Here is a 24,443-nt window from a genome sequence, read left to right on the forward strand (position 1 = left end):
GTCATAATTAAGTTCTTTAATGGTGCAAAATGCTTTATGTTCTAACTCAAGAGGCAAATGACAAGCTTTTTGATAAACCATTTTATATGGAGTCATACCCATAGGATTTTTATAAGCTGTTTTGTAGGCCCAAAGTGCATCATCTAATTTCTTAGACCAATTCTTTCGAGACCTATTGACGATTTTTTGTAATATTAGTTTTATTTCTCTATTGCTAAGTTCAACTTGACCGCTAGATTGAGGATGATAGGGTGATGCAATTCTATGGTTAACATCATATTTTGGAAGCATTTTACAGAAAGCACCATGAATAAAGTGTGAACCACCATCATCCATTAAATATCTAGGGACTCCAAACCTTGGGAAAATAACTTCTTTAAGGATTTTAATGGAGGTGTTATGATCAGCGCTACTAGTTGGAATAGATTCTACCCACTTAGTGACATAATCAACATCAACCAAAATATGTGTATACCCATTAGAGGAAGGAAAATGCCCCATATAATCAAAACCCCAAACATCAAATGGTTCAACAACAAGTGAATAATTCATAGGCATTTCTTGACGGTTACTGATATTACCTATTCTTTGGCATTCATCACAAGACAAGACAAACTTACGGGCATCTTTGAAAAGAGTAGGCCTATAAAAACCAGATTGTAATACCTTGTGCGCAGTTCTATCTCCTACATGATGTCCTCCGTAGGCTTCAGAGTGACATTTTCGTTGGATTTGTTCCTGTTCATGCTCAGGTAGACAACGTCTAATAATACCATCTACTCCCTCTTTATAAAGATGTGGGTCATCCCAAAAGTAATGTCTTAAATCATAGAAGAATTTTTTATTTTGTTGGTATGTGAAACTAGGTGGTATAAACTTAGCAACAATGTAATTAGCATAGTCAGCATACAAAGGAGTATTGTGAGAAGCTGTAAGTGCATCTAGTGCCCTTAGTGATTTTGGTCTATTGAAGAATTATAGGTTAACGAACTAATGAGTTTGTGAGTGTACATAGGTCTATAATTCTATGACGAGTTTGATATTTGCGATGAAAGTTGACCCCTAAAAATGAATGTCTTCAGCTGAAGACTTTGGTTTTCTGAGGACTTTGAAAGTGAAGAAATTGGTGTGACCGTGAAGACTTGATATCCATGCGAGGATTATGAAGCGTGAAGACTTTTGTTTTCATAGTTTCATTTTCTCTTTCTTGAGTCATAGGAAACAACGTACTTTTAAAGGGGGTCGAGGTAAAACTAAGGAAAAGTTTCCAAGTGATGCTCATCTCAATATCCTACACCTGCCAATCCTTTCGAGTGAAGCCATTGGAAATCTCAAATAGTTCAATCAATTTCTTCAGTGACAGAGATGAAGGTCTTCTGGTCTCTGAGGAATTTGTTCTGACTGAGGAGTTATGAATTCTCCAGTGTGTATTGCCTACAAGTGAGGAACAAGATATCCCTGAGGAATTTGATAGTCAAACTTCCAACCGTTGCTGTGCTATGTGCCAGCTGTCCCAAAATATCTACCCACCTAACAGTCATACATTGAAGGGCATTTATGTCTTACCATGTCGGGCTACTCCCTATGCTATAAATAGTCACCCCTACAACCACTAGCTTGTTGGCTGCTCCGCGTGAAACTAACACTTGTCATTGAGAGCATCCCATCCTCCGAGAACTTTGAGAGAAAATCATCAAGTGAGGAAAACCAAAACCCAAACACCTACAAACCCAAAGTGATTGAGCAACACTGAAGAGATTGTTCCTGTGTGGAACCGACTCTTGCTACCTTTGAGGACTGTGCATCCTCCAGACGGTTAGGCGTCATGGTCTAGAGCATCCAAGAGAAAATTGTGGATCGCTGAGTGACTGAGTCTGTGAAGGTTTGGAAGTCACCTGAAGACTTACCACAAGTGATTGGGCGAGGTCTGTGTGACCTTAGCTCTAGGAGAATACGGTGAGGACTGTGTGTCCGGGACTGTGTGTCCTCAGGTTTAAATACCTAGCCTCTCCAACCAGACATACGACTGTCACAGCAGTTGGAACCGGTCTACCAAATCACTTTCTTCACCAAGCTACTGGTTCTTTTTCCTCAACCCTTTCATTTCCTCATTTCTGTGTAGAAGTACTTGATTGTTACTATTTGAAGACTTTGACTAAAGACTTTCTCAATTTCCTCAATCCTAATTCTTCAGTCACTTTATCTTCAGCATGCTTATCCTGTGTTTACGCTACTTGTACTCTGTGCTTGTTTTCATTTCATCATGATGACTATGCTACTACTCTGTTATGCTTACATCTGAGTACTTATTCCGCTGCTAAGTAGTTCGTTGCTTAGGAATTTCCTCACCCTGAAATTCCTCCGCTACGAATCTGTAAAAATCGCCTAGTCACCCCCTCTAGTCGATATAACGCACTTCCAATTGGTATCAGAGCAAGGTACTCCCTTGTTCTGTGTGATTTTGGTTTAACCACCTGGAGTTTTAGTTATGTCGACTGGAGGCATGATCAAGGTCTCTGCTGGGTGTCCTACCTTCGATGGGACAGACTACCCCTACTATAAGAATGAGATGTGAATGCATATTGAGGCTTGACAATGATCTTTGGTACGTTGTGGAAAATGGCGTTCCCTCTGTCACTCCTACCATCAACGCTACTGATGTGAAGAGATTCAAGCTACTCGACTCTCAAGCGAATATTATCATTTGTGGCCATTTGAGCAAAGGGCAGTATGGCAGAGTGAGTGCTTTGGAGACAGCTAAGCTTATCTGGGATAGGCTATCCAAAGTCAAGGAATGAGTCTCAACATATCGCGACTCTTGAGTTGACGTTCTTCGCAATCTCTTCAACCGCTTCAAAAGACTCGACAATGAAAATGTTCAGAAAACCTTCGATCGCCTCACTGACATTTCAAATGAGCTTGAAGCACTTGGTGCCACTAACATCACCGACCATGAGGTGGTGAAGAAATTGCTGAGATCGCTTGATTCCTCATTTGACACCCTTGCACTGATGATACAAGAACGTGGAGACTACATGTCACTTGATCCTGCTGATATCCTCGAGAGGCTAAACTCTCATGAGTTAAAACTTGCTAAGAAAAGAGATCTCTATTGGCCGAGCTATGGCAGATCACGCACACCGAAGGTGTAACACCCCGGATACAACTTTCCATATTTGTACTCCGACTCTTGCCATTTTCGGCTCTAAGTGATGAGATTCCCTCGTGGTTGGGTTTTTTCTTCGTTTTGCATTTTGTTTATTTCATGCATTTCATATCATGTCATCATGTACATCGCATTTGCATACGTGTTCGTCTCATGCATCCGAGCATTTTCCCCGTTGTCCGTTTTGCAATCCGATGCTCCTATGTCCTCCGGCGCCCCTTTTGTCTCTTTTCATGTGCGGATGTTAAACATTCTAGAAATGGACCGAGATTTTCCAAGCGGCCTTGGTACACCACCGGTAGACCGCCTGTCAAGTTTCGTGCCATTTGGAGTCCGTTTGATGCTCCAACGGTTAACGGGGGAACCGCAAAGGCCTCGTGTGTGTTGCAGCCCAACACCCTTCCAAAACGTCCCAATAATCCTTCCAAACCAACTCCATCCTCTCGGCCATTCGATCATGATCGCGTGGTCGAAAACTGCGCCTCATTTGGACACTCCTACCTCCTCCTACCTTTAAATATGTTGTCCCCTCTGAATTTCGCGGTCTAACCCTAGATCCACTCCTCCACCGCACCCCTCCACGCTGCTCCGATCAATGGCATCGCGCCACGTCAGCTTCCCCGCCGCCTCAGCCACTCAGGCGTCGCCACCTCAGCATGGGCCGTGCCCCGCATCACCGCACCTCCTGCCGAAGCCTGTCGGGCCCTCCCCAGCCAGCGCCTCCTTCGCCGCACTGGCTGGAGCCTCCTTCGCCGCTCCGCGCCGCGCTCCACCGAGGGACCTCGCCGCGCCGCCGCCTAACGACCTCGCCAGCGCGCACCGTGAGTTATCGTCCGGCCGCCACCTCGTCTGCCGTCGGCCGCCCGCGCCTCCCCACGCGGCGCCCCGCCTCCGCCGCCTGCCCTCATCGTCCGACACCCGCTGCCCCAGCTCCGGCCACCGCCTCTCCTTCCTCTCCGGTGAACATCTCCGTCCGTCCTTGTCATCCGCGCCAGATCTGGATCTGACGAGGTTGACCCCTTGTTTTTCGTCCAAGTCCCCTTTTCTGCATTATTTTCAGGCCCTGTTCATCATGCCATAACTTCTCATCCGTTGCTCCGTTTCATGCGTGCAATATATCAAAATGTTCATCATGATGTGCTATTCATTTTGTTCCATTCTGACATGCTTGTTTGAGTCCATCTTGATGCCCAAATCATTGATACAAGAGTGCTATAAATTGTTAGGTGCTGATTCTTAGCAGATTATGAGCTTTTGTCATTTTCGTCACATTTGTTGTGTGCTGCATATGAACATGATCCCTACATGTGTTTTGGTATATGCCATGCCATCTTTACAGGGGTGTATGCCATGTATTTTTGTGATCATTGTGGTGACTAGCACAAGCATGCAAAGTAGCTCTCGTGATATTGCTGATTTCTGGGACTTAGAATTTTGGCCAAGTCTTTGTCTGATGTTATTTTGATGCCATATAACCATGTTGCTACAGTGAGATACATGCTTTATTTGAGTTGCTTTAGTAAGGATGATTTGGACATACGGTTATGCTCTATCCATCCATGCCCCTTTTTGAAATTATGTAGTGGTCTAGAATGTCTTAATCTTGCTCTACTTTTGCTATAAAACGTTCCTGGCAGATTGTTTACGTGTTAATCAATTTTGCCAAGGTTGTTGTAGTTGATCCATGCATGATATGAACTTGTTCTTGCCATGGTTAGCCTTATGATCATGTCTTATTGCTAGTAGTATGATTAGTTTGTCATGCAAGGCTTTGTGATGAGTGTATCGAGCTCGCAAAGATGCCTTCGTAATTCAGTTGATGCCATGCCATGCTCGCAAAGATGTCTGCATCTGTTAACGAAACTTTCTATGTTTACATGGGTGCCACCATATTGTCTGTGCCCTTTTGACTCATGGTTAGTAAGGGACTTTATGCTTTGAGTAGATTCATGCCATTCCTTTGTTTGCTATGATTTGTTCCTGTAGCATGTTGTTAGCATGCTCTAAACATTGCTTCCTGATGTTAATTCCTGGCATGTTGATATTTTCACCAAGTCTGTGATGCTGATATCTTTTGCACTTTTGCGATGCTTGTTTAAACCTATTCTTGTGTGAATTAGCCGTAGCTCAGTGTTCATCTTTTGTCAAGCATCTTCAGTAGAGCACAACCATGTGCTTTGTTGCTATGTTGGAGTGCAGTAGCTTAGTTTCTTGTTGCATTCTAAATGGCATCGTGCTGTTAACCGCAGAATGGTGCCATTCTTGTTTTGCTTGCCATTTGCAAACCATGCATCCGATTCCGGTGATCTTTATATCGATTTCGACCGAAATCAACTCATCTTTCCAGCGGCACAATTGGTTTGCCAAGTTGAGGCCTGGTTCAATCTTTCCCTTCCGAAGCATGCATATGCATTGCATATCACATCTCGCATATCATGCCATGTTTTGCATCATGTTGTTTGTGCATTGCACCATGGTTGATTGTTGCTTCCTTTGCTTGTGTTCCTGACTTGGTAGAGCCGGGAGACGAGTACGTGTTCGAGGAACCTGTTGAGTACGCTAATGAGGATCAAGCTTTCATCAACTCGGAGAACTTTGCAAGCAAGATGACCATACCCTCGAAATCACTACTATCTTTGCTTGCTAGTTGTTCGCTCTATTGCTATGCCGCGATACCTACCACTTGCTATATCATGCCTCCCATATTGCCATATCAAGCCTCTAACCCACCTTTCCTAGCAAACGGTTGTTTTTCTATGTTACCGCTTTGCTAAGCCCCTCTTATAGCGTTGCTAGTTGCAGGTGAAGATGGAGTTTGTTCCATGTTGGAACATAGTTATTGTTGGGATATCATTATTATATCTTGTTTACTTTAATGCATCTATATACTTGGTAAAGGGTGGAAGTCTCGGCCTTATGCCTTGTGTTTTGTTCCACTCTTGCCGCCCTAGTTTCCATCATACCGGTGTTATGTTCCTTGATTTTGCGTCCGTTACGCGGTTGGGTGTTATGGGAACCCCTTGATAGTTCGCTTTGAATAAAACTCCTCCAGCAAGGCCCAACCTTGGTTTTACATTTGCCTAACAATCTATCACCTTCCCTTGGGTTCTGCAGACTCAAGGGTCATCTTTATTTTAACCCTCCCGGGCCAGTGCTTGTCTAAGTGTTGGTCCGAACCTGTCAGCCGCCAGTGGCGCCGGGGGCAACTCTGGGCTGGCCTACTGGAATCTTGGACAATCCGGTGTTGCCCTGAGAACGAGATATGTGAAGCTCCTATCGGGATGTTGGCGCATCGGGCGGTCTTGCTGGTCTTGTTTTAACATTGTCGAAATGTCTTGTAACCGGGATTCTGAGTCTGATCGGGTCTTCCTGGGAGAAGGAATATCCTTCATTGACCATGAGAGCTTGTGATGGGCTAAGTTGGGACACCCCTGCAGGGTTTTGAACTTTCGAAAGCCATGCCCGCGGTTATGGGCAGATGGGAATTTGTTAATATCCGGTTGTAGAGAACCTGACACTTAACTTAATTAAAATGAATCAACCGCGTGTGTAGCCATGATGGTCTCTTTCCGGTGGAGTCCGGGAAGTGAACACGGTTCTTGTGTTATGCTTGAACATAAGTAGCTTTCAGGATCACTTCTTGATCACTTCTAGCTTCTCGACCATTGCATTGCTTCTCTTCTCGCTCTTGTTTGCGTAAGTTAGGCACCATATATGCTAGTGCTTGCTGCAGCTCCACCTCACTACCTTTTCCTACCCTTAATATTAAATAGTCTTGATCGCGAGGGTGTGAGATTGCTGAGCCCCTGTGACTCACAGATACTTCCAAAACAGTTGCAGGTGCCGATGATTCCAGTGCAGGTGACGCAATCGAGCTCAAGTGGGAGCTCGATGAAGATCGTGTTCGTTGTGTTGTTTCATTTTCAAGTTGATCAGTAGTGGAGCCCAGTCGGGTCGATCGGGGATCTAGCATTAGGGGTTGTCTTCTTTTATTTTGGTTCCGTAGTCGGACCATGATTGTATTCTAGATGATGTATGCTATATTTATGTATTGTGTGAAGTGGCGATTGTAAGCCAACTCTTTATCCCTTTCTTATTCAGTACATGGGATGTGTAAAGATTACCCCTCTTGCGACATGCCTACCATGCGGTTATGCCTCTAAGTCCTGCTCCGACACGTGGGAGATATAGCCGCATCATGGGTGTTACAGAAGGCCAAGGCAGTCTCTGAATCTGAAGGTGAGGATTCTTGTAGCAGTCTTGGTTATCCGGAGGAACAAAGTTAGAAGCTAGCAATGCTTATGAGGAAATTCCAAAAGTTCTCAAGGTGTGGTCGCTTTGGTAAATCCTCAAGAAGTGATGACATGAGATCAGATTCGTCATCCCGTGACTACAAGAAAAGAACTTGCCACAAATGCAAGAAACCTGGTCAGTACATTATTAATTGTCCTCAGTGGGAAAAGGAATCAAAGAAGAAGAAATACAAGGATTACAGTTCTGATGCCTCGAAGAAGAAGAAGAAATCTTCAAAGTCCTCATTGTGAAAATCCTCAAAGTCTTCATCTCACAAGAAGAGCAGCTCCAAAAAGGCTCGGGCATTCATTGTCAAGGAAATGGACTCCGAAGCCGAATCTGAGGAAAATGAGGAAGAGGGGGCATCTGAGGAGTCAGTCTCTCGTGTGACGAGCCTAGCCCTTGCTATCGCGTTCGTCAGCAAGTCCATCTTCAACTCTGAGGAAAATGACTTCCCCAACACTGTTGGCGATGACAATGATGACTACGCTCCCACCTATTGCTTCATGGCAAAAGGTGCTAAGGTACTCAAATACCCCTCCTCTGAATCAAGTGAGGATGAAGCTGATGAAGACCTCAAGCCTAGCTATTCGAAACTTGCTAAGATTCTTGTGAAACAACAAAAGGATTTTGAAAAGGTTCAAAATATGCTAGAGAAAAGCGAAGACATGTTGGGTGAAGAAATGGATTGAACTCAAACTCTGACTGATAATCTTTAGAGACTTCAGTCTAAGTTTGACAACCTTTGGAGTCATCATAACACTCTCTTACCTAATCATGAGAAACTTTCTTATGAATTTCTTCAAAGAAAGCAAGATCTTGAGCAGCTAAGGGTGAGTTATGAAGATCTTCAAAAGGAACACGATTCATTGCTTGCTCAATAGATCAGTGCCGCTCAGGATGAATTCATTCCACCATGTTTGAAATGCATTGAATGCGAATGTACTAATTCTTCACCTGAAAGTTCAAATGCCTATATTGCTACAAATTCTTAAACTGTCTCTGCTATCACAAATTCCTCATCTGAGGATACCACTAGTATCACTGACAATGCAGGGCTGAAGGAATTGTATGTGACAGGCATGTACTGTCGGTGCAACAAACCCTGGGTCTATTGCCTAGACTGTGCATAGGCACGAGATCAAGATTGAAGCACTGACCCAAGTCAGAGATTGAAGGAACAAGAGATTTGAAGAACCGACATGCAGTCCGGAAAGAACAAGATCGAGCCAGAAGAGCAAGATATCGGCAAGAGAAGGGCCTCCCTTGCATGGCAGGCGAGCCCGGCAAGGGGCAAGGCCACCGCAAGGAGCAGGCAATCGAGGCACCCCGGTAAAGTCTACCGGGGCTCGCGGGGGCAGAACCACCCCACCAACCACTCAAGGGCGACCCACGTCGTCAATCAGTGTGGTGTCAAGCTGCAAGATGATTATGTGGCAGCCATTCGCCACATGGCAGCCATTTCCTATAGAAGAAGCCTATGGATGACACCCGTCCTGCGACGTGTCAAGGAAACAGACGCGGAGCTAGCAAGATAGCCCGGCAAGCCTTGCCGGGTGACCCATGGTGTGACACCAAGCGGCGCATTTAATGCACCCTGTCAGCCCGCAGAGTTAGGTATGATAGCACTATTTGTTATCAGATCATTGGATAATGACTACTTTGCCATTGTGGTGACCCCTTAATCTATAAAAGGAGGCCCATGGCACCCGTAGGAGGGGTTAAAAGGTTGGAAGGTTGATGAACCCAAGCCACCACACACGCGTAGTCGCTGTAGCCCCGAGGCCAACCCTGTCAGGCAAGGGTACTACGCATCACCACGTTCATTCCACCATCAATCCACAAAAGTAGGAGTAGGGTCTTACGCCTCGTGGTAGCCTGAACCTGGGTAAATTGTTTGTGTGCTCTCTCCCGCGCTACCGCACGCTGGTCTGCTCTTTGTGCAACACGACGTCCCCCTACCGAACCAACAAGGGGCCGCCCGGTCCCATAGGTGGCCGTGGATATCCGGCGACATCTTTCGCGCGCCAGGTAGGGGGCTCGCTTGCGTGAACCTGAAAGTGTGTGCAGCGCGTCATCTTCATCCTCGACGGCGCCATCGGCCATGCCGCCCAAGAAAAAATCTGGCGCTTCGGCCCATCCATCCACCTGGAAGGATCCGCTGCCCGCGGCATCTAACGCTGCGGGGGATGCGGGGGCATGGGAGGACATGGACGCTGCTGAGCACGTAGTTGGAGCAGGTGGCGCCATTACCACCCCCCAGGCCGACATGAGGGACGGAGCTACCGGGACTGAACAACATCAGCAACGTCTCGATGGTCAGGCTCTACAAAGTGCGGGTGAGGCGTTCACTCTGTCCGCGCCACCTCCTCTCACTAGCGAGCACAACCACAACAACGACGCTCGGTCCAGGGCGAGCCGTCGCCCTCCGGTCACCCCCCCCACGAGAGCGACCGCGGCGCATGCGCCTCCTCCTAAACGAGCCAACTAGGCCGCTGCGCTCAACGGAGCCACTAATCTTCGAGCACAACCGCCGCACGACCCCACTACCCCGGTGGTTGTCCCACAGCAGCGCAAGAGCGCCGCCGCCGCCGCTGGCACCATCAGGAACCAGGCGACGGTGCGGTCGATGTCATCGACATCCATGCCAAGGCGCGAGCTCGGGTACTGCTGAGGTTCCCGCTAGGTGCCGAGCAGATGGATGAATGGCGTGCCACCATCCAAAGCCTACTCGGTTTCACAGAAGATGGGGGCTCATGACGAGCTTGCCCATCGCAACCTCCCCAAGCGACAACTACCACCCGCACTGCTAGCTGTATGGAGGGTGCCGTCCCCATGGTTTAGTCCCCACCACGGCAACTAGCGAGGGTGCAGCAGAATCAGGACCCCGACGATGTCTCGATGGCCTCTTCTGACCCTCAATCATGTCCAAGCCAATGTCGAACCTCAGAAGATAGGCAACGGGGATACGCGTTCGTCGTCGCCGAACGGCGTTGCAATGATCCCCGCCAGACCGACGGGTGCAATGGCCTCAACATCGATGAGCCTACACTCGGTGTTGGCGGGTGCCTGCCTTTCTAGGTCGGCTGCCCTGCATTTAGATGAGAGCTGCGGCAAGTCCGTTGGCCGTCCGTTCGCACATTCAAGCCAGAGATACCTGAGAAGTACGACGGGAGGCTAAACCCGGCAGAGTTTCTGAGCATCTACACCATCGCTGTTCAGCCTGCCGGGGGAAGAGATGAGAAGGTGCACGCCAACTACTTTCCGTTGGCCCTCAAGTCCAATGTGAGGTCTTGGCTGATGCATCTCCTGGAGAACTCCATTTCGTCATGGGCAGACCTATGCCACGAGTTCTTTGGTGCCTTCACCGGTGGCCACAAAGAGCCCGGCAGGCCCAGCGACCTACAACTTCTCCAGCAGAAGGAAGGATAAAACCTCCGTAAGTATTTGCAGAGATTCAGTGAAGTTCATACAAATATTCCAAATATCCATTCGGCAACTGTTATAGCAGCTTTCCATTCCAATGTGCACAACCGCCGCATTCGTTCCAAAATGAAAGTGCAGTTGCCCAAGACTGGGAAAGAACTATATACGCTGGTGGATAAATGCGCCTGGATGGAAGAAGGAAGTTGCCCAAGACTGTGAAAGAACTATATACGCTAGTGGATTAATGTTGATTCAGAAGATGTAGTTGAATCAACTACTCAGAAGAAGGGCAAGAAGTGCAATAATAAGCCAAGGGATAAGGCAGTAATGATTGTGGAAGGATCGGGCATGCCTAGTACCAGCAAGAAGGCCGTGGTTGAGGCCCCCGGCAAGGAAGCTGCCGTGTGCACTGCCTGCCGGGAAGCCGCCACCGCCGAAATTTTTGGAAAAGGCGATGGGTCGTACTGCAAGATCCACCGTACCAAAGGCCACGACCTCCAGGAGTGTTATCAGGTTGAGCATCTCATCAAGAAGTAGAGGGTAGAGTATGATAAGCGTGACAAGGTGAAAGGTCAGAATGCTGCTAGCGGTAAGGGCCAGGGTGGTGAAGCAAATTGCCCCGGTAGACCCTTTCGAAACCAGGGAAAGCCCACCAGGGGAGAAGAGAAGGAAACCTGTGATGATGCCAGTGATGGAGGGGATGAAGAGGAAACAAGTGAGAACGAATTTCAGAAGGCCATTGATGCCCTATGCATCGGTGGAGGTGCATCTTTGCACACCCATCATCATAAACTCAAGCGATGGTCACGAGAGGTCAATGTTGTGGAACGAGCACCAGGGGTCCGGAAACCTCTCAAATGGCCCCGCACACCCATCATCTTTCACAAAGAGGATCACCCTGATCGCACCACTGCGGTAGGGTGTTTGCCGTTGTTGGTCTCCCCAACAATTCACAACCTCAAGGTTACAAAGATGCTATTGGACGGTGGGGCCGGATTGAATCTGATTTCCCCATCAGTTATCAGCAAGCTTCAGATAGGAGAAGAAGAGCTAGAGGTCATCGGCATGTTTCAAGGAGTTAATCCCGGCAGGAGTCATCCTAAGGGGAAGATTACGTTGCCGGTGACGTTTGGGGGAGAGCTGAACTATCGGAATGAGAAGATTGTGTTTGATGTGGTTGATCTCCCCCTGCCGTACAATGGGATTCTTGGATGACCAACCCTGGCCAAGTTCAGGGCAACATTGCACTATGCTTACAAACACCTTGAAAATGCCAAGGCCACTAGGGGTGCTCACTATCCCATCTGATGAGAAGGATGCAATTATCTATGTGGACAAGATGTATCGGCATGCACTTGCAGCGGAAGCGGCAGCAACTACAGTTCCGGCGAAGGAAAGCAAATGAAAGAAGAGGGATTGTAGGACCTCCGGCAAGGAGTCCGGGAAGCGTGCCCTATCCGAGTGCACGACACCAATTAACGACGTGCCGGAGTGTTCCAATAGCAAGAGATCCAAGGTTACTGCACCCCAAGTGAAGAAGGTCCCGGCAGGGCTGGCAAGCGTTGATGGTACTTTCACTATCAGCGCCACCCTCGATGACAAATAGGAAAGCGCGCTTGTTTCCTTCCTGTGGGAAAATAAAGATGTGTTTGCTTGGCAACCATCTGATATCCCCAGTGTTCCCAAGGAGGTAGTTGAGCACCACCTTGCTGTCTGCACACATGCATGACCCATCAAGCAGAAAGTACAGAAGTAGGCCTTGGAGAGGTAGCAGTTCATTGCCAAAGAGATCATGAAATTGGAGGTAGCTGGTTTGGTCAGAGGAGTACTGCATCCTACATGGTTAGCAAATCTAGTAGAGGTCCGAAGGCTAATGGGAAGTGGAGGCTTTGCATTAATTTCACAGACCACAACAAGGCTTGCCCGAAGGACCCATTTCCCATGCCGCGCATCGACCAAATCATGAATTCTACTTCGGGATGTGATTTGCTTACCTTTCTGGATGCGTACTCTGGATATCATCAGACCTTCATGTCCAAGGAAGATGAAGAGAAGACATCATTCATCACTTCGTGTGGTACGTACTTGTCAGATTTCGGGTTCCCGCAGACCCTCAAGGTTTGAACTCTGGGGTGCGCACGGAGATCTTTCCCCTACCAACTCGCGCTTCTATGGCTCGCAAGAAATCTAGGCTGGAAAGAAGGACACTCAAGGGACACGAGGTTTATACTGGTTCGGGCCACCGATGTGGTGTAATACCCTACTCCAGTGTGTGGTGTGGTGGATTGCCTCAGGGGCTGATGATGAACAATACAGGTGGAAGCACGACCTCGCGAGAGGTGTTCTTGAGCTGGTGTGGTGTGTTCTACTTGGTCCGGATCTCCCTCTCTCTTACTCTTCTCTCTTTTTCTATTTTTCTCCTCTCCTCTTTTCTCTGGTGGTTAGTCCTATTTATAGAGGCCCTGGCCCTCTTGCCAAATAATGAGCGGGAAGGGCGCCAACAATTGGCCACTTTGTAGGGGAACATCTAGTACAAGTTATCCTGACCAAAGGTGGTCTTCGGCTGCCAAAAGCACTGGTGATGACGCCGTCTTGGGCTCCATGGTGACCTCCGTCCTGCCGCTCTGCTGGTCTTGGTCATGTTGCACCGGAATGGTAACCTTTGCCCAATGCCTTGGCCTGGGCTTGCTCCCTTTGCACCGAAGGGGAAACAAGGACACTGCGCAGGCCAGCGCCCGCCTGGCGCCCGCCTAATCTCGATCGTCATGGCTTGCGTCACGGGCTCCTCGCGAGGCACCCCTGCCTTGATCTCTCTGCCTCCTCGTGAGCTTGCCTGATGAGGCTACTCCTGAGGAAGCCTCCTATTATCCGCACCGCAAGGCTTGGCCCCTTGCGAGGGTCTTGAGCTTGAGCTGATGAAGCTGGGCCGCACTGGGCCCCCACTCGAGCCACGCCGCAGGCAGGCAAGTCTGGGGACCCCCGTTCCCAGAACGCCGACAGTAGCCCTCGGGCCCAAGGCATGCCCGGGCTTGGCTTAGCAGAGAAGCGAAGGGGCAAGCGCGAAGCGCCATGGGCCCCAATAGCATGCGGCCTTTGGCGCCGCGTGGAGATTGATTGGACGTGGGCGTCTGTGCTTCCCCACGACGCCTCGGCAACCGCTCAACTTGACAAGTACCTGCATGTAGAGAAATGGGTCATGATTACCTGCGATCGTGGTGGCCGGCGGTTGGCCTTCTCCAGCTATAAGTACGGGGCCGCGTGAGCCTCGTTAGCTTATCCCTTCCATCTACTCCTTTCCTTCTTCTTCCTCATACTTGCTTCTCCTTACGCCAATGGCACCAATCCGCCAGTTTTCTGCAGAAGAGAAGGGAAAGGCCCCCCGAGAAGGTCCTGACCCTCTTCCACCGAAGAAACGGCTAGTCCCCTGCCGCCGAGATAAGGGTGCTTGGCAGGAGGCATCGAGGCCCTGGTACGAGCGGCCGCCGCCTGGATTTCCACTGCCCTTGTAAGCCCGAATCGAGGGCCCTAGGGAAGCGGGCGTCGAGCGACACCGACGGTGCCGCCGCCGACGCCGGCAAGTCACGGTGGTGCGCGTCGTTCCTCCTGCAGTCCACGTCGAAGGCTCCTCCTGTGAGCTCGTGCTTCACGCCGCCACACCCCCATGCTCTTGGATCCGCCTTCCTCCCTCCTTCGCCTTCGAGATGCTGCCGAGCGGGTCTCTGGAGCTCTGGCTGTAGCACGTCGACTGCAGCACCCTTGCGACCGGAGCGGAGGTCGCGGTCGTCGCTCCGGGCAAGGTCTACATGACCCGGGGCTGGGGTGAGATCACCCGGGTCTGCCGGACGGAGGGTGCCCTCGTAATTCATCTTGAATACGATGGCGCATCACTGATGTTCTTCAAGGTCTTCGATGTTGAAGGACGCTGGTTGGAGTGCTGCCCTAAGGAAAGCGGCAGGGGCATCGGACTGGCGAGGACCTGGCCTGCCCATCGGCCCTCCAGCAGCTCTTCAGGCGGCAGCGGAGGAGCTGGGGAATCCAGCGGCTCCCCCGAGCTTCTCATGACTTCGGAGACGAGCGACGACAGCTACGAGCCTCCGAGCTCGCGCCGTGCTCGGAGTAGGGAAACTGCATCGGGCCGCCGATGCCACTGATCTGGGTGGGGTTGGCGCCGGCGCCGGGTAGTCCACTGTTGATGATGGCATTGCTTACGGAGGCGCGGGTAATTAGCGTTCCTTATGATTAGCACCTTTTGTTCCCTGCGAGGAATCGAAGGAACACCCCGCGGGGGTATGTAAGGCGCCTGCCATGTCTTTTGCGAACATTATATCCCTAATATGAATCGATGCGAGATGCTTGTCCTGTCCCGGCTCGGCTCCCCCTTTCTATCCTCACGAGGACTTAGCGCTCTACACTGACAGGTCCCAGTCCCCAGGCAGGCTTCAGCCGTCGCTGGTATGGCAGGTCGCGATGCTGTGGTCAAGGCCAGGAGGTGAGCGGCCCGAGGTCCGGTAAGAGCCCCCGAGTCACGATGCTCGGGAGGTCCCCTTTAGCGCTCAAGCAGCCCTTGCTGGGTGAGAAAGGAAGGCAACGTCGTCGTGACAGATTTACACCAGGCGAGTGTTTGGTGCTGTGTTGGTCTAGCTCCTGTAAGGGCGTGACTTATCTTTTGAGTTTGGAGTAGTTCTTCGACGGGGAGCCTGACCCGAGTGGCGGTAGCTGAGGTGCTGCTAGGTTAGGTCCTCGCGAGCTTCTTCCCATGTCCCCACACTTTCCTTAATGCTCTACGTCCTCAGGTCCCGGCCCTCGAGCGAGCTCATCCGCCGCTGGTATGACAGGTCGCGATGCCGTGGGTCAAGGCTAGGGGGTGAGGGCTGGAGAGCCAGTAGGAGCCCATGAGTCCCCCTTTTAACGTGCAAGCGGTCCATGCCGGAGAGAGGGAGAGATAGCCCGCGATGTCCCCAACGTTTCTCCTGGAGTGGGTCCTACATACCAATCATAAGGAGAGACAAGATCTATCACTACAGTTGCCAGCCAACCATTGGTCGCTCCGAGGGAGTGATTGGGGCACTGAGGGCCTGGTGAGGTGGTGCCTTGCGGGCTGCCGCGGCCAGAGCTCGACCACTCAGATTTATTGGCGTTGCAGGGACGAACCCGTACGCAGATGTTGTGCTAGGGTGAGCGACTCAATGGGTAGATGTCAATCGAGCAGGCGATTAGGTCAGGTATGTTAAGTACGAAGGAGCAAATCCGTTTCAGGTAGATGCGGGAAAAGTAGACGCCGCCGGGCCAGGCCCGAGGAGCTTGGGGATGATGCAGCCCGAGGGGCGCCCCCAGCAAGGTAGGTAAAGAGCGTAAGAAAAATGGATACATGCCGCAGGGACGGACCCACGCGACCTGGGAAAGACGCGGCCCTGTGGGCTCTCCCAGCTAAAAATGGAACTTGAAAGAGGTCACCTGATGCCGTTGAAGATGAAGTGATGCCGAAGAAGTGGGCGACGCGCGGTGAAGACGTCGACCCTCATGAGCCCCCAGGCCCAGGAGCCTCGGGATGCTCCGGGGGCATGGGTAGGTCTTGGAGGGCCATCTCCACCTCCGCCAGGACCGCACAATGCCTGACCTCCTGAGCCTCCACAATGCTCCTCAGCAGGCGCTAATGAGCGGTGACCGCGTTAGGCAGGCCGAAAGGCATGCGAATGTAGCTGTGAGGTGGACCCTCGCAACGCCCCACACACGGAGGCCAGAGGCACTCCTGAGATGCGGCTCGGTTGAGCCCTGGCACATCAATGCAGACGCGTAGCCCACCATCCTCGCCTGGATGTGGGGCCACGGCGGGCAAGTGGCGGCTGCCGCGCATGACTCTCGACTCCTGTAGCTCTTGGGTGTTTCCTGCGATGAACTCCTGAGGGTTTGGTCTTCCTTCCCTCGTGCCTTCCTGAGGGAAACATGCCTGGAAGCACCCCTCCAAGTGGTGCCCGAGTGCCTCCCTCGTGACCTTGGCAAAGTCGGTGGTTCTCCAAGAAAGAGCCCCTGAGCCCTACCTGAGGAGGCGCCGGACGCGCTTTCCTATGCGACAGAGGGTGGCGCTCCCTGAACGGGCGCAAATCCTGATGCAATGCCTCCGGAGGCGCCTGCCTCCTTATGGCTTGGGCTAGGCGAAGCCTTCTTCTTCTTAAGGGTCGCCTCGAGAAGTCTTCCGCTCCTATGATATGGGTCTTCGATTGCTGTGGCTTGGAACGCACGCTCAAGTGAACACACTGCGTCCCTTTCCTCACAGGGTATGGTGATGACTCCACCGCTTCCTGGCATCTTGAGGACATTGTAGCCATGGTGAGTCACTGCCATGAGCTTGGCTAGGACTGGGTACCCGAGGATCGCGTTGTATGGGAGGCGAATGTGGGCGACGTCGAAGTCGATGAGCTCGGTGCGGTAGTTGTTGCGCTGCCCAAAGGTGACTGGCAGGCGAACTTGCCCTATCGGAACAGTGGAACCATCAGTGACTCCTGAGAAAGGCTTGGTCAGCTGGAGCTGATCATACGACACTTGGAGATTGTCGAACGTCTCGACGGACAGGATGTTGAGTCCTGCTCCGCCATCAACGAGGGTCCTGGTGACCTGCACATTGCTGATGACTGAGGAGCAAAGCATCAGGAGGACTCCGGCCGTCGCCGCGCACTTGAGCTGATTCGCTGAGCTGAACGTGATGGCGCATGCAGACCACCTGAGAGGGCGCGTGGCCTCAAGCTTGGGGAGGACTGCATTCACCTCGCGAGCAAACTTCTTGAAGATGCACTGTGATGCTGGGGCCTGGGCGCCACCCAAGATGCAAGCGATTGCGTGCGGCTCCTGGAAGCCCCAGCCCCCTCGTCTTGATGTTGGTCTTCGTTCCTTCTTGGTGGTGGCGGTAGAGGAGGGAGGCATGCATTGCCGTGCGGGCGATCCTCATGAGGCTGATCCCTCCAACCTCCCTCGCGAGGCTGGTCCTGCCAGCGATCCTCGCGAGGTCGGTCACGCCACCCTTGGCGAGGGCCACGGTCTTCCCATCGTCGTCCACCTCTTCCTCCTCGGCCATAGCCCCTGTTGTTGCGCTCGGGGCGTCGGCCGATACACCCATCTCGCACGGCCCTGAGCTCTTGGCATTCATTGGTGTTGTGGGTGTGGAGGTCGTGGTACACGCAGTATCGACTGCCCTTGGATGACTCAGGCTGATCCCTGCCTCGTTGGTGTCTGGTTCCGCTGCGAGCACGGCAGCTCCCTTACGCTTCACGTCCTTGGCCTTGGGCTTTTTCTCTTTTGGGTCGGCAGCCGGGAGTTCGAGGAGGGAGAGGCATCCTTCCTCAGCCCTGGCGCACTTGGTCGCCAAGTTGAACAGCTCCAGGGATGTGCACAGGTCTTCATGGATTGCCAGCTCCTCCTTCATCTTGATGTCGCGCACGCTATCGAAGAAGGCTGAGATAATGGCTTCCTCAGTCACCCTGGGGATCTTGAGGCCAGCGTTGTTGAAGCGCTGGATGTATTTCTGCAGGGTTTCCCCTGGCTGTTGCTTGATGCGGCGGAGATCGCTTATGGCCGGGGGCCGGTCGCGAGTGCCCTGGAAGTTGGTGATGAAGAGAGTGCGCATCTCGTCCCAGGAGGAGATCATGCTGGGAGCCAGGTTCAGGAGCCAGGTGTGGGCGCCGGCCTTCAGCGCCATGGGAAACCACTTTGCCATGACCTTTTCGTCTCCGTTGGCGGCTTCATGCCTAGCTCGTAGAGCTGTAGGAATTCCGCGGGGTCCGCCGTGCCATCGTAGCGAGGCGGCAGATCAGGCTTGAACTTTCCTGGCCATGTGACGCCGTGTAACTCGGGGTGAAGGCGCGGCAGCTTGCTGTGGCCACCGGCGCCCTTTGCTGGTGCTGGGCCTGCTCCTGGTGATTACCACATGCCGCCGCTTGGAGCAACGCGGGGTCTCGGCGTGGAGGCGCAAGGACGCGATCTTGGCACGCCAGTGCTGGGAGCGCGCGAGCACCTTCTTGGGGACGAGGGATCTCTTGGCAGCTCCCCTCTTGTCACGCAAGCGCCGGACGTGGAGGGTCTCGCCCTGGGGCTGCACACCTTGGAGCGAGGGCGCCTTCTTGGGGGGGAGGTGGCGGAGGCGCCTCCTGATCCTTGCCCCCTACGCGGAATGGAGGGCGAGGCAGCGAGAAGGACGACAAAGGAGAGACCCCTGCGGCGCTGACGAGCTTGGTGATGCGGGCGAGCCAGTCCTCGTAGAGGTCGTCGATGGGGCGGTAGTGCAGGAGCTCTCTTGCCGGGAGCAGCGCGGCGTGCGCGTCCATGGGGGTGCGACGGGCGTGGGACGACGAACCGGCTGGAATCAGTGACGGGGTTGCAGTGTGGCCCTCCCGCCGCACCGAAGGATGCTGGCACGAGGCCTGCTGCTCGTTCCCCGCCGGGCCGGTGGCGGCGTTGGCGGCAGGTGACGGGGAACGACGAGGGCGTCCGCCGACGGGTGCCGTCTGGGATACGCGGGTGGTGAGAGCAGCCCGGCGCTCGGCGCGAGCCCGACGAGCGTCAGCCATGGACACGACGGAAGATCACACGCGAACAGCGGAAGAAAGATTCCGGTGCACCCCTACCTGGCGCGCCAAATGTCGGATTTCGGGTTCCGGCAGACCCTTAAGGTTCGAACTCTGGGGTGCGCATAGAGATCTTTCCCCTACTGACTCGCGCTTCTATGGCTCGCAAGAAATCTAGGCTGGAAAGAAGAACACTCAAGGGACACAAGGTTTATACTGGTTCGGTCCACCGATGTGGTGTAATACCCTACTCCAGTGTGTGGTGTGGTGGATTGCCTCAGGGGCTGATGATGAACAATACAGGGGGAAGCACGGCCTCGCGAGAGGTGTTCTTGAGCTGGTGCGGTGTGTTCTACTTGGTCCGGATCTCCCTCTCTCTTCCTCTTCTCTTTTTTTCTCTTTTTCTCCTCTCCTCTTTTCTCTGGTCGTTAGTCCTATTTATAGAGGCCCTGGCCCTCTTCCCAAATAATGACCGGGAAGGGCGCCAACAATTGGCCACTTTGTAGGGGAACATCTAGTACAAGTTATCCTGACCAAAGGTGGTCTTCGGCTGCCAAAAGCACTATTGATGACGCCATCTTGGGCTCCATGGTGACCTCCATCCTGCTGCTCTGCTGGTCTTGGTCTCGTTGCACCGGAATGGTAACCTTTACCCGATGCCTTGGCCTGCGCTTGCTCCCTTTGCACCGAAGGGGAAACAAGGACACTGCGCAGGTCGGCGCCCGCCTAATCTCGATCGTCATGGCTTGCGTCATGGGCTCCTCACGAGGCACCCCTGCCTTGATCTCTCCGCCTCCTCGCGAGCCTGCCTGATGAGGCTGCTCCTGAGGAAGCCTCCTGTCGTCCGCCCCGCAAGGCTTGGCCCCTTGCGAGGGTCTTGAGCTTGAGCTAATGAAGCTGGGACGCACTGGGCCCCCACTCGAGCCATTCCACAGGCCGCAGGCAGGCAAGTCTGGGGACCCCTGTCCCAGAATGCTGACAGTACTGCTTTTTCTGCATGCCATTCGGATTAAAGAGTCTCGGGTCCACTTTTGCAAGTGCAGTCCAGATTGGTTTTGTGCCAAAGTTGCACAGAAATATAGAAGCATATATGGATGATATCATGGTTAATACCAAGCATAAGGCCAACCTTATCCAGGATTTGGAAGAAACATTTGCTAATCTGTGCAAGATCAACCTAAAGATTTATCCGGAGAAGTGTGTATTCGGTGTTCCCTCCGGCAAGCTACTTGGATTCTTCGTGTCCCATCTGGGGATCGAAGCCAACCCCGGCAAGATGAAGGCCATTGAGTAGATCCAAGCACCAAGGACAGCTAAGGAGGTGAGGCGCTTGACGGGATGCGTTGCTGTGCTGAGCATATTCATCTCCAAGTCCACCGAGTGTGCCTTGCCATTCTTCAAGGTTTTGAAGAAGGCAAGACCTATGAAGTGGACCCCGGAAGCAGATGCAGCTCTACAGGAGTTAAAAGCCTACCTATCATCCATACCCACCTCGGTTGCACCCACACCCCAACAACCATTGTTTCTATACTTAGCAGCAAACAACCAGGTGGTCAGTGCAGCTTTGGTAGCATAGCGAGAGGTGGATAAGACATAAACTAAACAGAAAACAACAGAGTCAGAGAAGGATCAGGAGAACAGTGAGCACGACAACAAAACAACCCCAGGGACACGACAAGGAAGAAAGTGGTGCAGCGCCCAGTGTACTTCGTCAGCTCCTTGTTACAGAGGGCTAGATCGTGGTACTATGGTTTACAAAATTTGATCTTTGGTCACATTATGGCCTCAAGGAAATTACACCACTACTTCCAAGCCCATGAGATCACGGTTGTTACCCATTTTCCGTTACAAAGGGTGCTCCGAAACCCTGAGGCAACCGGCAGAATAGTGGAATGGTCTTTGGAGTTATCCAGCTTTGGTTTGAAGTTTGAGAGCACTTCAACTATTCAGAGCAGGGCATTGGCAGAGTTTATTGCAGAATGGACGCCAACCCCTGATGAGGAAAGGACAGATACAACCATCCCCAGCAAGTAATCACCCAAAAAATGGATCATGTATTTTAATGGTGCTTTTTCCCTACAAGGTGCAGGGGCTGGCGTGTTTCTTGTTGCCCCCTCCGGGGAGCACTTGAAGTACGTTGTCCAGATGCACTTTCCCCGGGAAACAGCCACCAACAATACAACAGAGTATGAAGGGCTCCTTGTCGAGCTCACGATTGCAGCAGAATTGGGTATTAAGAAGCTGCTCATTCGAGGAGATTCACAGCTTGTGGTGAGACTAGTCAACAAGGATTACCAAAGCCCATTGATGGAAGCATACTTCGAGGAAGTAAGGAGATTGGAGGAGCACTTCGACGGGTTGGAAACAGAGCACGTACCCCATGCGGAAAACAGCATAGCTGATCACCTATTGAAGTGTGCAGCGCAGAAGCTTCCTGTGGAACCAGGAACTTTTGTTCTCCATCTCTCTCAACCCTCCGTATCACCAGCCCCAATGGCACGGAAGAGGAGAAAGGTGGACTATGGTAAGCCTCTCTCGGTAGAGTGGTCCGCTCCTGGCAGAGCCCTGCCGGCAACAACTCCTCACGTCCTGCTGGACCACCCCCTCCAGCTAGGCCTATGGACCCCGCGAACGAGGTTGGTGCTCCCGCAGCAGAGGAGGTGCCGCTAGTCCTCGTTGCCGAGCTCCAGGCTCCAACTTGTGCAAGGCACATTGTCCACTTCTTCCAAACCGGAGAACTCCATGGCAACCAAGATGAAGCGGAAAGAGTAGCCCAGAGGGCCAGTATGTATCAGTTTGTCGATGACACTCTACACAGAAGGAGGCCCAACGGTGTGAAATTGAAGTGTGTTTGCCGGGAGGATGGAATGGAACTGCTGGCTGAGATTCACAGAGGAATGTGTGGCTCCCACATTGGTTCAAGGGCATTAGTTGGGAAAGCATCCCGGCATGGGTTCTATTGGCCCACAACCCTCCATGATGCGGTTGAGTTAGTCGAGAAATGTGAAGCCTGCTAGTTCCATTCCAATAAAATACACTTGCCTGCCCAAGCTCTTTAGACAATCCCTCTATCATGTCCATTTTCGGTCTGGGGGCTCGATATCCTCAGCCCCTTCCCCCGAGCAATCGGGGGCTTTGAATTCTTGTTCATTGCCATTGACAAGTTTACAATGTGTCCGGAAGTGACTACCGCGAGAAAGGTGACTGCTCAGTCAGCTATCAATTTGTTGAAAGAATTGGTGTGTAGTTTCAGAGTTTCGACAAGGATCATCACTGACAACGGCACCCTGTTCACGAGCCACGCCTTCATGCAATACGTTTATACCCTTGGATGCAAAATCTCATTCGCTTCTGTGGAACACCCCCGGAGCAATGAACAAGCTGAGAGGGTGAACGCTAAAGTGCTTCGTAGACTCAAGACAAGAAATTTTGATACGCCGCGGAAGCATGGCAGGCGGTGGATCGAGGAGGAGGAGGGATACACTGCAGACCGGAAGCCCTCATTGCCACCATCGAGACACTACTGCACCCTTGTCCTCTCACCATGGATAAGGGAGAAGAATTGCGGAGAAGAAGGAGAGGTATGTGCAGAAGGGTACTGCCTTTGTCTCTTTTTATAGAGGGGACGAGGCAGGGGGCTGGCCTCTCATAGTAAAAGTGGCTACCCTGCTCCTCCAATACGGGCCCTCTGCACCATTAGTAGCTTTGGGAAATCAAGGCCGACCCTCTACTCCAACCATCGACGTTTGATTTTCAACCATGGCACTCCTCCCCGTGCCCTCCGCATCCACCACCTACCACGACCAATGCATGCAGAGTACGTGGACGGTGCATGCGGAGTACGTGGGGCATGTGGGATGAAGGTTTCCACCCCGTGATTATGGGGCGAGGTGAATTCATAAGCCACGATCAAAAATCCCCCCCCCCCCCCGGCGTTATGGGCCACGCCCGGGAAAACCAGAAACTGGCTCGGAATCAAGGCTGATGAAGCAGCAACGAAGAACTCAAGGGGCCAACCCCTTCAGCAACCTTGCCTATGCACTTATTAGGCCCTAGACTATGCACATGCACGAGATCAAGACTGAAGTAGCAACCCAAGTCAGAGATTGAAGGACCAAGATATTTGAAGAACTGACATGCAGTCCGGAAAGTCCAAGATCGAGCCAGAAGAGCAAGATATCTGCAAGAGAAGGGCCTCCCTTGCCGGGCATTGGGCCCGGCAAGGGGCAAGGCCACTGCAAGTAGCAGGCAATCGAGGCACAATTTCTTCGCACGCACCCCAGTGTTCGAACCTCTGAAGGATCTTTGGAACCCTCAATCTAACACTTAGCGCACTAGGTAGGGGTGCGTTGGAGCCTCTCTTCTGTCGACCGATTCGCCACCGCTCCACTGCTTCCATGGATGACGCCAGTAAAGCCCGTGCTGAGCGTCGGGCTGCCATCGCCACTCGCATCGCCTAGACGACGCCTACTGGCGGGCCTCGTCGGCGTTCCCCGTCGCCTGCCGCCAACGCCGCCACCGGCCCGGCAGGGCACAAGCAGGAAGCTTCGACGCTGCACCCCTCGTTGTGATGTGATGGGCGCACCGCCACCCCATCGCTGACGCCGGCTAGTTCGTCGTCCCACACTCGTCATGGCCCGGCACGCGCGCAGGCCGCGTTGCTCATGGCGTGCGAGCTCCTGCGCTATCGCCCCGTCGACGACCTGTACGAGGATTGACTGGACCGCATCCCCGAGCCCGTCAGCACCGCTGGGGGCTCTCCTGCACCGTCTCTCCCGCTGCCTCGCCTTCCGCCTACTGCAGGTGACGTAGCCCACGAAGCGCCTCCTCCACATCCCCATCGAGATGCCATCATCGAGCAAAGGCGCGAGGCCCCAAGGCGTGACCCACCATGCAAGGCGCCTGTGTGGGAAGAAGAAAGCTGCCAGGTGGTCCAACAGCCGCAAGCAGAGGCGCGTGTGCTCCCATCACCACCATGTCAGGACCGCGCACCACCTGCCGTG

This window comes from Triticum urartu, chromosome 4A (genome assembly GCF_056163025.1).
Source record: "Triticum urartu cultivar PI428250 chromosome 4A, HENAU_Tu73, whole genome shotgun sequence".
Lineage (NCBI taxonomy): Eukaryota > Viridiplantae > Streptophyta > Magnoliopsida > Poales > Poaceae > Triticum > Triticum urartu.